We start from the raw sequence: 17,664 nt of genomic DNA, 5'->3' as shown, positions 1-17,664 counted from the left end.
GTGGGAATTCAACTCCTGGCCACCAGGAAGAGGCAAAGAACACCCCAGCAAAGCTCCTAGGTATCACTGTCTCTTCCCATAAACCCCCAGTCATTCTTTGCCTTGTACATCAGGAGGATGTGCGAAGATGGTGTCTGAAGATATTTAATCCTTTAATGGGTACTTTCCCTGGAAGCAAGGATTGGGGCAAGCTGTATCCATGTAATCCTCTTTAGTAAGCGTAATGGTGGCTTTTAGCTGTTGGAAAACAGCGAGGTAGTCCTTGCTTACCTTCCAACATTTATGCTACCCCTGTATAGAAAACCAGGGTTGGTTGCTTTTCTTTTTCTACAGGTCCTTGTCAGAGGTCGGCTGAGTCTGTCATACCTGAGACCCTGTTTCCTGCCCTGTAAGCTGGATCCACAGGTAAGTGCTTCCCCTTCTAGGTTAGAAGGATTCAGCACTTTTGAGGTTAATCACTCAGTGGACATAAATTGGGACATAACTATCTCTTTATTTGGGGATATATTAAGGGCAGCACTGGCATGGCAATGGATCTGCAAAGGAGTTTAAGGGGTTAATGTATTCCCTTTTTGATATGAGGCTGGCTATGAGAGTGGGGCATGTGTTATTGGGCTAAGTAACTTTGTGCCCTTATTATGAATCTCTGCTAGAAATTGTGGGGTATGTTTTAGGGCTAGAGCGCCCTACGGACATTTGGTATTTTATTTTATTAATCATTATTGTGCCGACAGCGCAGCGTAACTCGCAGGCTTTTCTCTGTGGCGCAGTTGTTTTTTCTCTGCTGCGGTCACATGACCGCTCTCCTACTTACAGCTTTCTCTCACAGCCAACTAGAGAGCGGAGTGCTTTAGTTGTCCCCTTTTTTCGGAGCTAGCTTGAGAAGTCTAGGTGACGATCCTGTTATGGTGCTTGGATAATTTTGAGAGTAATAAAGGAATTCATTCTTAGCCTCTATAGTGGGACTTGACTCTGGGCACCAGAGTGGTAAGTCCTCAGCAAGAGCTGAGGTTATAGCAGTGCAATTGTATAGAGTTTAATAAACTTTTTTCCTTAAAGGGACAGTACACTGTAAAATTGTTTTTCCATAAATGTATTTTAAATGACTTGTTATACCAACTGCAGAGTATAAAATATTTGAGAGATTGCATTTTCGGGTTTATTTGTGTATCTGAAGTAGCTGGTTTTGTGCTTTGAAACCACAGCCTATTACAATGGGTTGAGCTTCAGGTAATATCAGATCTCATTATGTTATCACTTTTATGTACACAGACTTGCTTACTTATCTTATATTTGTCTGGAACACCAAAGCTCAATACATAGAGAGAACAATGGAAAGTTATCATTTTATTACTTTACTATCATGCCCCCCACTGAGGGTGTAATCTCTTCTGCTGGCTGTGTTTACTTAGGCTTGTCAATAGCGTATACGCCAGTATCAAAACTTTCAGTATAGGTTGGGAAACCACAAGCTAAATCAGCTATTTCAAATGCTGAAATATGAGTAAAGGAGCTACTTGCAACCAATTTAATACACTCTAGCAGGTTAAAAGGATCATTGGGAATAATTTAAAGGGGAGAAAGTTTTTGGGTGAACTGTCCCTTTAAAGCTTGGCTTTTCAAAATGTTGTCTTATTTTATTTTTAAAATATAAGGGACATTTTAAAGAGATTTGTTTCTCAAATTTGAGATATATAATTATTTACTTTTGGGAACCAATTTCTATCATTATGGACCCTGATACAAATCTATCCTTATCTTTTGACAATTGTTTGTACTGCTTGGAGGCTCAAATCATTCCTCCTGTGCAGTTTTGCTCCACATGTGTAAATAAGATGTTAATGTCTAAAAATAAAGATACCCTCTCTGAGCCATCTGTCTCTCAGGATAATGTTGTCCGTGTCATGCCTCAACTTTCTCCTCAGACGTCCCAAGCTTTGGCAGTTTCACAAGCAGTGCCCTGCGGTTCCTCTCAACCTGTTCCTGGGGGTATATATTTACCAGGTCATTTTGCTGCGCACCTGACTTCTGCAGCTTTGACCGCCTTACCTATTGCTGATAAGAGAGAGAGAAAATCTAAAGACATCTCTAAAGCCAAGAGTTCTGACTCCGCCAAGGCTGCGTTATTCAGTCTGTCTCAGTTGTCTGAAGAGGAGCATTCCTCAGTGGCTTCTGAGGGCGAGATCTCTGATTCTGAATCTGCTGTTGCTAGTACAGTGGACCCAGAAGAGGTAAATTTTAGATTTAATCTTGAACACCTCCGTTTACTTTTGAAAGAGGTTCTAGCTACGTTGGAGGACTCTGAAACTACAGTCGAAGAGACCCCTAAAAAGGCTAATAAACTTAACAGAGTTTTTTATGTCAAACCTACATCTGTAGAGGTATTTCCTATTCCAGATCGCATGTCTGACATTATAGCTCAGGAATGGAAGAATCCGGGGGTTCCTTTTTCTTCTTAAACGGGAAGAGTCCACAGCTGCATTTATTACTTTTGGGAATTCAGAACCTGGCCACCAGGAGGAGGCAAAGACACCCCAGCCAAAGGCTTCAAATACCTCCCCCACTTCCCTCATCCCCCAGTCATTCTTTGCCTTTCTTCACAGAAGGTTGGCAGAGAAGTGTCAGAAGTTCGAGATAGTCTCTTATGGAGGGTAGTACTCTTGAAAATGGGACTGAAGTTTTAAGTAAACCTGTCAGCCTCTCAGTGAGAGCATTGATGAAAATTAAATTCTGGAGATGCAGGGAGAGTCTTCCTGCGAAACCATCCTGATTCATATTAACAGATCATTGGCAATCATCGTTGACAAGTTTCGCTGCCTGCCTTTTATTCACTCAAGTCCATGTCAGAAGCGAGGCTACTATCTGTCACACTTGAAGGGCCGTGTTCCTGTTCCATGGCGTAGATTCCGGTAAGATTGTTTCATTTTATTTCGATATGTGAATGTAATGTTAACGAAACAAAGTAGGGTCCCAGTGGGACTCCTTTTATCTTAATAAGGAATCATGGGTTAATATTGCCTGAGGGGGGTTATTGAACAGAGGGAACTTTAATAATGTTTGTTATATGGTTCTATCTGCTAATGTGTAGCAATACTTAGGCTCATGGCTTTACGGAACATAACGGCCTTATTTTAATGGCGCAATCTCTTGAGATTGCACGCCCTTTTTGTGACTGGCACGGTTCACCTTGTGACGGGTGCGGTTACGTTGTTTCTCACTTCCGTATGCTGACTGTGTGGCGACAGAGAGACTCTAGCTCGTGGGTTGTCTGGTTCACAGGAGGTGGTGAGTGCCCCAGCCATTGGAGGTGTAAAAAGGGTGCCAGCTAGCGTTTGTCATTTTTATAATCCCAAGATTATGGAGGATTCTGCTATCTTAGACACGGATGTCTCCGATACGGAGAATGCGTCTTGTGATGAATATGAAATGGCCCAGGTTATCAATGCCCATCAGTTATGTTCCGATTGCCGTTTAAGCGTACTCTCTCTTCTCCCAAATAAGGGAGCTTTGAGTGCGTTGAGCCGTCCGCCTCCAAAGGTTTCTTTGTCCCATGAGGCGTGTGCCCTAGACCCTTTCTTGACTACGCAAGCAGGTGTCCCTATGGCCTTTACTCCTTTACGAAGGGTGGCTTGTTTCCTCCAGAGGTTACGGCACGGTTCTGCATGGCCATTTCTATGGTGCTGGCTCATTTATATCTTCCCTAGTGAAATATTTTTAAGATACTGTCCGTGTTCTATTAACCAGGGCCTGTAGGGCCTCCTGGGGAAGTGTTGGCCTCTGAGGCTTCAGGGGCCCCAACCTCGGGGCCAGGGTCTTTTGTTGATCTGACGAGGGAGGATTTTGCCTTCCGTTACAGGCTGGCACGTCTTCGTGTCCTTTTTAAGAGATGTTTTGGCGATGGGCCGACGGATCCGAGGCCCTATATGCTGGATGGCAAGCTGGATAAGACGTTTGGGGATGAAGCTAATCTCCTTAACGTCTCCGTTTTTTCTTTTTTCTTTTATGTTTCGGTTCCAGTTCTGAGCTTGGGTGAATGGGGCCTCTGATCGGCTGTTTCCGTTGGCGTTCAAATTCACCTTGGGCGTTAACCCGCGGGTGCTGCCTTCCTTTTATTTTGATCCGGATGGATGTGTTTGATTTGTTTTTCTTAAGCTCATGTCTGATAGATTTCTGTTTTGAGAACGTTCTTCTTGGGAACCGATACTTGAGATTTTGTGGTCGCATGAGCACTTCCACGGAATTTGCGCATTTTTGAATAACAGAATTGTGTTTTCTATTTCATTTATCAAACCTTTGGGTCAAATTTTCTTGGACCTTGGACAGTTCTGGAGTGTCCTTATACCAGGCAGGTACTGGTCGGACTCTTTTCTGCTGTTACTTGGGTTCATGTCACCCTCGTGGTGCTGATTTAATCCTGTCGGATTCTGAATGTCACTTGGCCTATTTATATGGACTCCGGTCTCGGATCCTATTTCGATGTATGAGGCCTAGTGTGTAGATACAACGCTTCCGAATGGAGGGTTGTGAGTGCCGATCTAAGGTTGGCTTTTTCTGGCTACTCGCCTGGGATACGGGTCTGACTTTTCAGACGTCATTATGGTTCTTACAGGTCCCTGGGGACTCAGAACTGTAGTTTCCATTCCTTTGGAGTTGGGAGATGTGAATGACCTCCATAGTCTAGTGTTCCAAGTGGTGAACGATTTGCGTCCTCGCTTGAGATTCTTCTGGATGCTGACTCTTTAGCCTAATAACATTATTTTCCTTCCTGCTTTGGGTGGGTCATCTGGTCTGGAAGTGCGGGCATGTCCTCCTTTTGCTCAGAGTTGCATTACTCTTCTGGGGTCAGGTAGATGACCATTTATCCTCAATGCTCCGTTGGGGCTTCGTGGAGGGTGGTTTACGTCTAGCTCACTGGGATGGCAAGCAGAAGGTCCAGGGTTCACATCCACCTTCGGGTGCTGGTTGTTACCTTGCCAGCGTGTGTAACACGTAGTTAAGCTTGTCTACGAAATGTTTTTTCCTTGTGATCCAGGTGCACTGGGTGCCAAATTCTTTAACTAGTCAGGAGTTCTTTCAGATTTTTGGGTTTGAGGCTATTGTTAGGTCATAGGAGGCAGCTTAGTGTTCCTCAGGCAGTTAGATCTTTTGATCGATTCCGTTTTTCGAGGACTCTGGCCTAGAACCATGTCTCTCTCTGGATCGGGTGTGGACAGTTCGGTTTCACCTTAGGTTTAGTGGTCCTGCGTGTCCCTTTGAAGGGGGCGGGGTTCTTTTTCTCATGGGAGATTCCTATCTGCCTGAGGCTTAAATTCTAGGTCTCTCTGACAGGTCCCTACTGGTCTTCTGGTGCATTTCATGTTCCTTGTAGACTCCAGGTGTGTCTTCAACTGGGTTGGCGATATTGGCCGAGGGGTCTCGCCTCTATGGTAGGGTGGGTTCCGTTGCTTTAGTTCCCTTTCTCTCCTAGAGTGGGGGATGGGTTCTTGTGTGTTCTCTTTGATTTGTAGTATCTGTGACGACCTGTGGGTCCTTGTTTTTCTTGCCTTGTAGGTTTTTTTCTTCTCTTCTTGTGTTCTCAGAATCCTGAAATAGGGAGATGTGGAGTAGTGACTGGTTCCACTGTTCCTGCAGCAGGAGGCTGGGGGTTTGAACCCTGGTAAGGCTCCTGTTATTTGTTGGATTCTGATATTTAGATGCTGGGGGTCTGAGAACTCTTCCCATGGGAAGTGTTCCTCTTTATGGAAGACAGCAGTGTAGTGGGTCTCGTACCCAAGCACAAAGTCTGTCCTGACTCACGGTAGCATACCGTTTTTAGTAGAGGTCAGAGTTCTACTCTGGGGTTTTGCTCCTCGTAGATCCATCCTTTTTTTCTTCCAGAGGTCTGGGACTCTTGTCTTCGGTCTTTGACTAGCCTTTGGGCTGGGACCATTACCCTGGAGGGAATGTTGGGGATTGGTTACTCTATGCAGTGTTGACCGTTTCTTTCTTGAGTCTGTCCTCCCCTTCGGTGGGAGGACTTTTTATGTCCTCTTTTCTAACGGCGTCTCTTGCTGGGAGGGGTTGCTCCTTGGAGCCCGGTATTCTGGTCGGGGGCTGTTGTTGAGATTTTCGGCGCTATTCGGTGGTTTAGGTTCCACCGTGGCTGGGTCAGCCTTCCTACCTCGAAGCTGGTCATTGTGAGTTCCTGTTCAGGTGGCATGGTGTTCTCTTGGAGAGCTCTTTGCTAGCTGCTGGGTTAGTTTCCTGTCTCTGCTGTCTATGCTTGCCTATCCTGCAGGTTTCGACTTGACTAGGATGCAACAGGGAACTCACGGTTTTCTGGAGCACCTTATGGTATGGTGCTGTGTCCGGGATATAAGGGAAGCCCTCTGGTCCTCTTCTGGATGTTTTTCCCTGAGTATGGACTTCTTTCAGGTCCTTGTTTTTCTAGGGAGTTTGTCTCCCTGGGCGATAATATCGTGACAACCTTGGGTTGTTCTAAGTTTGTTGAGCCCGTGTGGAATGGCCCTTTGGATTTCTTTAGGCTGGGTACTCTTCGTGGGAGTCGAGAGCCACGGGGCTGGCTCCTCGGAGGCTGTGCTCAGCAGACTCTGGGGCTGAGTGGTCTCTAGCTCGGCTTTGCTGGTTGTGCAACTGATGTGCAGTTACCTGGGCTTCATTTTTTTTTACCTGTGTCGTTTATTATTTTTATAGGGTGTCGGGTAAGTTCAGGCTGGGGTGCCTTTCGAAGGGGCCCCCTTTTTTGTACCCACCCTTTGTTTGCATTCAGTGTCCTCTAGCTTGGGTATTGTTTTCCCAAAAGTAATTAATGGAGCTGTGGACTCTTCCCGTTTAAGAAGAAAAACATAAAGTATGCTTACCTGATGATAATTTTCTTTTCTTCTGACGGGTAGAGTCCACAGCTCCCGCCTGCGTTTTGTCTATGAGGCGGCAGTAATTTTTTTGTTCTTCTGGCACCTTTTTCACCCTGATATTTCTCCTACTGTTCCTTGTTCCCTGTGGCTAAAGTCTTGGTCTGCAGACTTCCAAGTCTAAACTTCTGTCTCTGCCCTTTAAGGGTAAGACTTTATTTGGTCCTGGTCTGGCTGAAATTATTTCCACAGTTACTGGTGGAAAGGGAGCCTTTCTGCCACAGGACAAGAAGGGTAGACCTAAGGGTTCCTACTGTTCCTTGTTCCCTTGGCAGAATGACTGGGGGATGAGGGAAGTGGGGGAGGTATTTGAAGCCTTTGGCTGGGGTGTCTTTGCCTCCTCCTGGTGGCCAGGTTCGGAATTCCCAAAAGTAATGAATGGAGCTGTGGACTTTTCCCGTCAGAAGAAAAGAAAATTATCAGGTAAGCATAATTTCTGTTTTTCCTTCTCGCAGAGCCCTGTGGCTAAAGTCTTGGTCTGCAGACTTCCAAGTCTAAACTTCTATCTCTGCCCTTTAAGGGTAAGACTTTATTTGGTCCTGGTCTGGCTGAAATTATTTCCACAGTTACTGGTGGAAAGGGAGCCTTTCTGCCACAGGACAAGAAGGGTAGACCTAAGGGTCACCAAAATTCTAATTTTCGTTCCTTTCACAACTTTAAGGGACAAAAATAATAATCTTCTTCCTCCAAGCCCGAGCAAGTCAAGACTTCATGGAGGTCTCGCCAGCCATGGAATAAAGGGAAGCAATCCAAGAAGCCTTCCTCTGAGAGTAAATCAGCATGAAGGGTCCGCCCCCGATCCAGTCATGGATCAGGTGGGGGGCAGGCTTTCCTTCTTTCAGCAGGCTTGGATTCACGATGCCCCAGATCCTTGGGCGGTGGAAGTAGTCTCCTGGGGATACAGGATAGGATTAAAATCTTGTCCTCCCAGCGGCAGATTTCTCCTATCAAGATTATCTGCAAACAAAATAAAGAGAGAGGCGTTCTTAAACTGTGTAAAAGATCTCGCTTCTCTAGGAGTTATTGTCCCAGTTCCTCTGGCGGAACAAGGCCAAGGATTCTATTCCAATCTTTTTGTGGTTCCCAAGAAAGAGGGAATGTTTCGAACCATTATAGATCTCAAGTGTCTCAACAAATTTCTCAAGGTCCCGTCCTTTAAAATGGAGACTATCCGTTCTATTCTCCCTTTAGTTCAGTAGGGTCAGTTTATGACAACCATCTACCTGAAGGACACATATCTTCATGTTCCTATCCACAGGGAACATTTCCAATTCCTGCGGTTTGCCTTTTTGGACAAACACTTCCAATTTTAGCCCTACCTTTCGGCCTAGCCACTGCCCCTCAAATCTTTCTGAAGGTTCTAGGGACTATTTTGGCAGTGGCCAGATCTCAAGGAATTGCGGTGGCTCTGTACCTGGACAATATCTTGGTTCAGACTCCATCTTTTCATTTAGCAAGATCCCATACAGATTCTGTGTTGTCGATTCTCCACTTTCACGGTTGGAAGGTGAATCTGGAAAAGAGTTTCTTGGTACCATATACCAGGGTATGTTTTCTGGGAATGATCATAGACTCTAATTTTCATGAAGATTTTCTTGACGGAGGTCAGAAAATCCAAACTTCTTGCTGCCTGTCTTTCTCTTCAATCCTATTTGTCCATCATTGGCAATGTGTATGGAAGTAATTGGTCTCATGGTGGCTTCCATGGACATTATTCAGTTTGCTCGTTTCCATCTGAGACCTCTACAGTTATGCATGCTCAGACAATGGAACGGAGACCACTCTGACCTCTCTCAGAGGATAGTCTTAGACATTCAGACAAGAAATTCTCTGTCCTGGTGGCTCTCTCAGGACAATGTGTCCCAGGGCACATGCTTCCTGAGATCATCTTGGGAGATTGTGACCATGGACCTCAGCCTTTCAGGCTGGGGAGCATTTTTTGGTTCATTAAGAGCTCAGGGACTTTGGACTCAGGAGGAGTCTGCCCTCCCAATAAATATTCTAGAGTTAAGAGCAATCTATAATGCACTGATAGCTTGGCCTCAACTGAGTTTGGTCCGTTTTATCAGATTCCAATCGGACAACATTACCTCTGTGGCGTACATCAACCACCAGGGAGGAACTCTGAGCTTCTTAGATATGAAGGAGGTGACTCGCATACTTCAGTGGACGGAGTCTCACAACTGTCACCTTTCTGCCATCCACGTCCCAGGGGTGGACAACTGGGAAGCTGATTATCTGAGCAGGCAGACCTTTAATCCCAGGGAGTGGGCACTTCATCCGGAAGTATTCTTGATGATAACCCTCAGGTGGTGAGTTCTGGAGTTGGATCTGATGGCGTCTCGTCTAAACGCCAAACTTCCAAAATACGGGTCAAAATCAAGAGATCCGCAAGCAGCTATGGCATCATTTACCTGTTTCCTCCGTTTGCCCTTCTTCTTCGGGTGATAGCTTGTATCAAACAGGAGCTGGCATCTGTGATTCCAATTGCCCCAGCTTGGTCTCGCAGAATCTGGTTTGCGGACCTAGTAAGGATGTCTTCCCTTCCCCCTTGGAAGTTTCGTCCTTTTCCCCCATCCAAACCTAGATTCTCTGAAGCCGACTGCTTGGAGATTGAACGCCTAGTCTTGTCTAGACAAGGTTTTTCAGAAAAGGTTATTGATACCATGCTTCAGGCTCGTAAGCCAGTAACTCGCAAGATTTACCATAAGGTGTTGCGTAAATACCTTTTTTGGTGCAAATCTAGGGGTTTCCCTTGGAGTCAGGTGAGGGTTCCCCATATCCTGTCTTTTCTTCAGGAGGGAATCAAGGAGGAAGGAGAACAGCACACCTGTTTGTGGGGCGCAAAGTAAGATTTGCAAAATCTTTTCAATCCAAGTGATCATACATCCAAGCACTTCAGCCACCAGAAGAAGTCTTTGTTTAAAAGCCCTTTATTCTCATTTAGTTGGATCCAAAAGTTTACAGGAACAACGTTTCAAATCTACAATAGGCTCTTAGTCATGTACACTGATTGCATACAGGTTTGTACCTTTTTATACCCTCACCTGGATAATACAAAGGTTTTGGTAACATTATAGTGACATATACTGGTAACATATTACATCTTTCAACTCCAATATTAACCCTTAATGTACCAAACTCCAAAAGTTAAAAACATAGATAAAGTAAACCCATTATATAAAAAAAAAAAAATTAAAAAAAGAATACAACACAACAAATATGTCATTTTACAAAAATAGATTCCAATCAAAGTCTTTATTAAGACCTTTAGGTATCATAGTGTCCAATCTATTTATCCAATACACCTCCCTTATTTTTAGAATGTGTTCCCTGTCACCTCCTCTCCTGGGGACAGCCACTTGTTCAATAACCTGAAACCGAAGTTGGCTGATGTTATGTCCCCTGGAGAGGAAGTGAGAGGAAACAGACGCTTCTTTATTTTTGCGTCTAATTTTTTACTTATGTTCTGTAAGTCTGTCTCTGGCCTCTCTACAGGTCTCGCCAATATAAATAAAACCGCATGGACATTTGATTAGATAGATAATAAATGTTAATCTGCAAGTGAGATACTCTTTAATCATGAATTTGTTACCATTGGTTGGATGGTAAAATAATTCTCTTTTGATCATTGATCCACAGTGGCTACAATTCAGGCATGGGTAACAACCAGTTTTGGTACTCCCTATTGTTTTTTGTATAATTTTCTTATTACTTCCAATATCTGAATAGACCAATTGGTCTTTGAGACTTTTGTTTCTCTTAAATGCTGTCATAGGCATATTTTTAAAGGCTTCTATTTGTGGATTACAGTCCCTAATTATATGCCAATATTTTCTCACAATCTGATTAATTTTGGGACTAAGTCTATTATACTGAGTAATAAAAATTAGCTTATCTTGTTCATCAACTTTATTTATTTTGTTATTTCTTTCATGTGTTATCATTTCAGTTTGAATTGCATTTTGTAATTGTTCCTCTATTAATTTGGATGGATATCCTTTTTTTTAAATTTATCAGACATTTCTCAATTTGCATTTAGTCTCATCAGTCACTATGCGCTTAATCCTCAGAAATTGGCTTTTAGGTATAGCTTTTAAGGTGTTAATGGGTTGAAAGTTGCCAAACTCTAATAAGTTGTTTTTATCTGTGGGTTTAACATATAAGTCTGAATGTAAAAAAAACATTCTCTATATATACATGAGTATCTAAAAAATAAATTCCTGTTTCACTCATTTCCAGAGTGAATTTAAGTCCTTGTGCCTTGTTATTCAGATCCTCAACAAACTCTACCAGGGTTCCAACATCGCCCAACCATACACCAAAAATATCATCTATGTACCTCCACCAGGAGGCGCCATAGAGCAAGAACAACTTATTGGAGTAAACAAAGTGCTCCTCAAAGTTGCCCATGAAAATATTGGTGTATGTGGGGGCGACATTGGAACCCATGGCAGTTCTGCAAATAAAAAGTATCCATAAAAAGAAAATAATTGCAATGTAATATAATAGTTAACAAATCTACCAAAAATTTGATCTCTCCCGATGTATATTCACCTTCTGATTTTAAAAGATTCTCTACTGAAGAGATACCACTTGTATGTTTTATTGAGGTATAAAGGCTACATACATCAAGAGAGAATAATATGCATTTATTGCCAATATGGTTCAGTACTTTAATCTTAGCTAGAAAATCATTAGTGTCTCTTATATAGGAAGTAGTTTTTACCACTAAAGGTTGCAATACTTTGTCTAAAAAGATAGCAATTTGTGCAAAAATGGACCCCATGCCTGCCACTATGGGGCGTCCTGGAGGCTTATTGGGATTTTTATGTATTTTAGGAAGTACATAAATTACCGGTCTAATTGGATGTTTTACTAGTAATGCATTTTTAAAAAAAATCCGTAATGATACACATTTTAACAGCTCTGGTAACAATAGATTCAATCTCCTTATTAATTTGAATAGTTGGATCTCCTAATAGTTCTTAATATATTTGTTTATCAGCCAACTGTTTTTAATTTCATCAATGTAATCTTTTTTTATTTTGCACGACTACCGCCCCGCCCTTGTCCGCTTCCTTTATAATAATATTCTTATTATTTTTCAAGGAGTTTATTGCTAATTGGGCTTTCTTATTTTTCGTCGCAAGATTTCTCTTTTTCTCTTTTTTGAAAAGATTGTCAATTTCCTTCTGCACTAAATTCATGTATGTTGCTACACTGTGAGTAGATGTGGGTGTAAATTTACTCTGACTTGCAATACCGGGAGGGCCTGGAGAAGGGCTTGTCAGTCAGTATTCTGAAAGGTCAGATCTCTGCTCTTTCGATCCTTTTACATAAAGTCTGGTGGATTTGCCAGATGTTCAATCCTTTCTTCAGGCCTTGGTCAGAATCAGGCCTGTGTTTAAGTCTGTTGCTCCTCCATGGAGCCTTAATTTTGTCCTTAGAGTTCTGCAGCAGGCTCCGTTTGAGCCTATGCACTCTGTTGATATTAAACTATTATCCTGGACAGTTTTGTTTCTTCTTGCTATTTCATCTGCTTGTAGAGTTTTAGCGTTTTCGGCTCTGCAATGTGACCCCCTTACCGTATTTTTCTTGCAGAAAAGGCGGTCCTTCGTTCCAAATTGGGATTTCTTCCTAAGGTGGAGTCTGACTGCAATATCAATCAGGAAATTGTTGTTCCTTCATTCTGTCCTAGTCCTGCTTCTCAGAAGGAACATCTGTTGCATAACCTGGATGTTGTTCGTAGTCTGACGTTCTGTCTGCAGGCAACTAGAGACTTTTGACAATCTACGGCTCATTCAACTAGGGCTGTCTCTTCTTCCTGGGCCTTTAAAAATGAGGCTTCTGTGGAACAAATCTGCAAGGTGGCCACTTGATCCTCGTATACTTTTTCTAAATTCTACAAATTCAATGTTTTTTCCTTGACTAAGGCTTCTTTTGGGAGGAAAGTTCTTAGAGCTGTGGTGCCTTCTGTTTTTGTCCGGCTGTCTTGTTCTCCCTCCCTTCCATTCTGTGTCCTCTAGCTTGGGTATTGGTTCCCAATAGTAATTACAATGGATTTGTGGACTCTCCATGCCATTGGAAACAAAATGTATGCTTACCTGATACATTATTATTTTTCCTGGCATGGAGAGTCCACGACCCGCCCTAAATTTGTTTTTAAGATAGCTTCTGTCGTTTTCTAAACCTCTATAACCTTTGTGTCCTCTTCTCTTTCCATATTCCTTCTGCTAAATGACTTTGGGGTTTATGCGAAGTGGAAGTGATACTTAAAGGGACACTGAACCCAAATTTTGTCTTTCATGATTCAGATAGAGCATGCAATTTTAAGCAACTTTCTTATTTACTCCTATTATCAATTTTTCTTTTGTTCTCTTGCTATCTTTATTTGAAAAAGGCATCTGAGCTATTTTTTGGTTCAGTGCACTGGACAGCACTTGTTTATTGGTGGGTGAATCTATCCACCAATCGGCAAGAACAACCCAGATTGTTCACCAAAAATGGGCCGGCATTTAAACTTACATTTTTGCTTTTCAAATAAAGATACCATTAGAATGAAGAAAATTTGATAATAGTAGTAAATTAGAAAGTTGCTTAAAATTGCATGCTCTATCTGAATCACAAAAGAAAAAAAAATGGGTTCAGTGTCCCTTTAACAGCTTTGCTGCTGGGGTGTTCTTTGCCTCCTTTTGGTGGTCAGGAGTTGAATTCCCACTAGTAATTAGAATGGATTCGTGAACTCTCCATGCCACAAAAGAAAATAATTTCTCAGGTAAGCATACATTTTGTTGTTTAAAAAGATAATCCCTTTATTTACCATTCCCCAGTTTTGCATAACTAACACTGTTACAGAAATAAATATACTTTTTACCTCTGTAATTACCTTGTATCTAAGCTTCTGCTGACAGCAAATTAAAGGGACATTAAACACTAAATACACGCTAGATAAAATTATGCATTCAAAGAAAAGATTAGTCCATGACTAACATGTAGATGTATTTTTTTAAAGTTTCATTAGTTGTTTAAAAAGTGACAAAATAAGTGTAAAGTTTTAGTGTCTATAAAACACTGGGAGCTGCCATGTTGTAACTTGTGTTACCTTCTCTGCTGTGGCCAATTAGGGACAGTTATACATAGGTCACTAGAGTGTGCAGCCAATGGTTGTGCTGGATTTAACAGTGTTCTGCACTTCCATTTCTAACAGGAACTGAAAAGCTCACAATTTCAGAATGGAATTACAGGCAAAGAGGACAAAATAAATAATGAAGCATATTGCAGAGTTGTTTTATTATATACAATTTATCATTTTATATTACTATCTCAATGTGTTTACTGTCCCTTTAAAGGTTCGTAGTGATTAAAAATGAAATGTGCATCAGTACATTTCGATTTTTGAATAGAAACATGATGAAAAAAAAAAGATGGCTAACCTCGGCACCCCTGATTGGAACTACATTTCCCATAATACCGAACCAGACTGCAGAGTTCTTAAGCATCATGGGAAATGTAGTTTCAAAACACCTGGGGTGCCATGGTTATCCATCACTGGCATAGAGAGTAAGTGGTGGCGTGCTATATACACATATTCAGTGGCAAAAAAACTTAAGTAAATGCCTCCATCTCAGTTCCCAATAAAATATTAAAATGCATGACTATTTCTATATTCTACACCTCCATCCCAAAAAATGTTTTCTAATACAATATATATTATATATTGATGGTAGAGTTCAGTTTTAAAATGTTCATGCTTTTTACGTTTTGATTGGGAGCGAAAACGGGCATTGATCGTTTTTTGCAGTTGCATTACCTAGTTTTTATTTAGTTAAAAAATTATGTATTTGTGACGTGTGCAATTTGAGCATGCGCTTGTATGTGTGTGTGCATGGAACATTCTGTGCAAACTGAGCATGCGCTTGTATGTGTGTGTGCATGGAAGATTGTGTGCAATCTGAGCATGCGCTTGTATGTGTGTGTGTGCATGGAACATTCTGTGCAATCTGAGCATGCGCTTGTATGTGTGTGTGCATGGAAGATTGTGTGCAATCTGAGCATGCGCTTGTATGTGTGTGTGTGCATGGAACATTCTGTGCAATCTGAGCATGCGCTTGTATGTGTGTGTGCATGGAAGATTGTGTGCAATCTGAGCATGCGCTTGTATGTGTGTGTGTGCATGGAACATTCTGTGCAATCTGAGCATGCGCTTGTATGTGTGTGTGCATGGAACATTGCGTGCAATCTGAGCATGCGCTTGTATGTGTGTGTGTGTGCATGGAACATTCTGTGCAATCTGAGCATGCGCTTGTATGTGTGTGTGCATGGAACATTGTGTGCAATCTGAGCATGCGCTTGTATGTGTGTGTGCATGGAACATTGTGTGCAATCTGAGCATGCGCTTGTATGTGTGTGTGCATGGAACATTGCGTGCAATCTGAGCATGCGCTTGTATGTGTGTGTGCATGGAACATTGCGTGCAATCTGAGCATTCGCTTGTATGTGTGTGTGCATGGAACATTCTGTGCAATCTGAGCATGCGCTTGTATGTGTGTGTGCATGGAACATTGCGTGCAATCTGAGCATGCGCGTGTATGTGTGTGTGCATGGAACATTGCGTGCAATCTGAGCATGCGCTTGTATGTGTGTGTGCATGGAACATTGCGTGCAATCTGAGCATGCGCTTGTATGTGTGTGTGCATGGAACATTGTGTGCATGGAACATTGTGTGCAATCTGAGCATGCGCTTGTATGTGTGTGTGCATGGAACATTGCGTGCAATCTGAGCATGCGCGTGTATGTGTGTGTGCATGGAACATTGTGTGCAGTCTGAGCATGCGCTTGTATGTGTGTGTGCATGGAACATTGCGTGTAATCTGAGCATGCGCGTGTATGTGTGTGTGTGCATGGAACATTGCGTGCAATCTGAGCATGCGCGTGTATGTGTGTGTGCATGGAACATTGTGTGCAGTCTGAGCATGCGCGTGTATGTGTGTGTGCATGGAACATTGTGTGCAATCTGAGCATGCGCTTGTATGTGTGTGTGCATGAAACATTCTGTGCAATCTGAGCATGTGCTTGTATGTGTGTGTGCATGGAACATTGGGGGGTAGTTATCAACGTGTCTACTTTTCCTGCCTTCGCAGGCCCAATACGCCCGCCTCACATCGCCGCCGCGGACCTGCAAAAATTCGCCTAAGTTATCAAAAAAGCTGTCAAAAAGCCGCGCACCAAGTACGGGGCGATGATCATCCGATCTCGCTGCTCTTCGGCTTTTTTACAGCTTTCTTGCTAGCCTGTCACTAAGCACTCACACTAACTACACTGTTCTACCCCCTATACCGGCGCCCCCGGAGCCTCCCGCAACTAAATAAAGTTACTAACCCCTAAACCGCCGCTCCTAGACATTGCCGCAACTCTTATAAATGTATTAACCCCTAAACCGCCGCTCCCTGACCCCGCCGCAACCTATATTAAATTTATTAACCCCTATCCTGCCCCCCCTACACCGTCGCCACCTATAATAAATTTATTAACCCCTAAACCTAAGTCTAACACTAACCCTAACACCCCCTAACTTAAATATTAATTAAATAAATCTAAATAATATTTCTATTATGAACTAAATTAATCCTATTTAAAACTAAATAGTTACCTTTAAAATAAACCCTAATATAGCTACAATATAAATAATAATTATATTGTAGCTATCTTAGGATTTATTTTTATTTTACAGGCAACTTTCAATTTATTTTAACTAGGTACAATAGCTATTAAATAGTTATTAACTATTTAATAGCTTACCTAGCTAAAATAAAGAGAAATTAACCTGTAAAATAAAAACTAACCTAAGTTACAATTACACCTAACACTACACTATACTTAAATAAATTATTCCTATTTAAAACTAAATACTTACCTGTAAAATAAACCCTAAGATAGCTACAATGTAATTAATAATTACATTGTAGCTATCTTAGGATTTATATTTATTTTACAGGTAACTTTGTATTTATTTTAGCTAGTTAGAATAGTTATTAAATAGTTATTAACTATTTAATAACTACCTAGCTAAAAGAAATACAAAATTACCTGTAAAATAAATCCTAACCTAAGTTACAATTAAACCTAACACTACACTATATCATTAAATAAATTAAATAAATTAACTACAAATAACTACAATTAAATACAATTATATAAACTAACTAAAGTACAAAAAATAAAAAAAGCTAAGTTACAAAAAAAAAAAAATAGGTTACAAACATTTAAAAAATATTACAACAATTTTAAGCTAATTACACCTAATCTAAGCCCCCTAATAAAATAACAAACCCCCCCCAAAATAAAAAAATGCCCTACCCTATTCTAAATTAAAAAAGTTCAAAGCTCTTTTATCTTACCAGCCCTTAAAAGGGCCTTTTGTGGGGCATGCCCCAAAGAATTCAGCTCTTTTGCCTGTAAAAGAAAAATACAACCCCCCCCACCCACATTAAAACCCACCACCCACATACCCCTAATCTAACCCAAACCCCCCTTAAAATAACCTAGCACTAATCCCCTGAAGATCATCCTACCTTAAGTCGTCTTCACTCAGCCGAGCAGCGATGGAACCGAAGAGGACATCCGGAGCGGCAAAAGTTATCCTCCAAGGAGCGCTGAAGAAGTCTTCTATCCGGGCGATGTCATCTTCCAAGAGGCGCTGAAGAAGTCTTCTATCCGGGCGATGTCATCTTCCAAGCGGGGTCTTCAATCT

At 41.8% G+C, this 17,664-nt stretch overlaps 1 protein-coding gene across 3 annotated transcripts in view; it reads left to right on the top strand.

Moving 5' to 3' along the window:
• Positions 1-17,664, top strand: part of FBXW5 (F-box and WD repeat domain containing 5) — a 256,286-nt gene that overhangs the window by 201,430 nt on the left and 37,192 nt on the right. The window lies entirely within an intron of this gene.

The sequence above is a fragment of the Bombina bombina genome, chromosome 12, assembly GCF_027579735.1.
Source record: "Bombina bombina isolate aBomBom1 chromosome 12, aBomBom1.pri, whole genome shotgun sequence".
Classification (NCBI taxonomy): Eukaryota; Metazoa; Chordata; class Amphibia; order Anura; family Bombinatoridae; genus Bombina; species Bombina bombina.
Note: the sequence above shows the minus strand (reverse complement) of the source record. Positions and strands in the feature narration are given on the sequence as shown.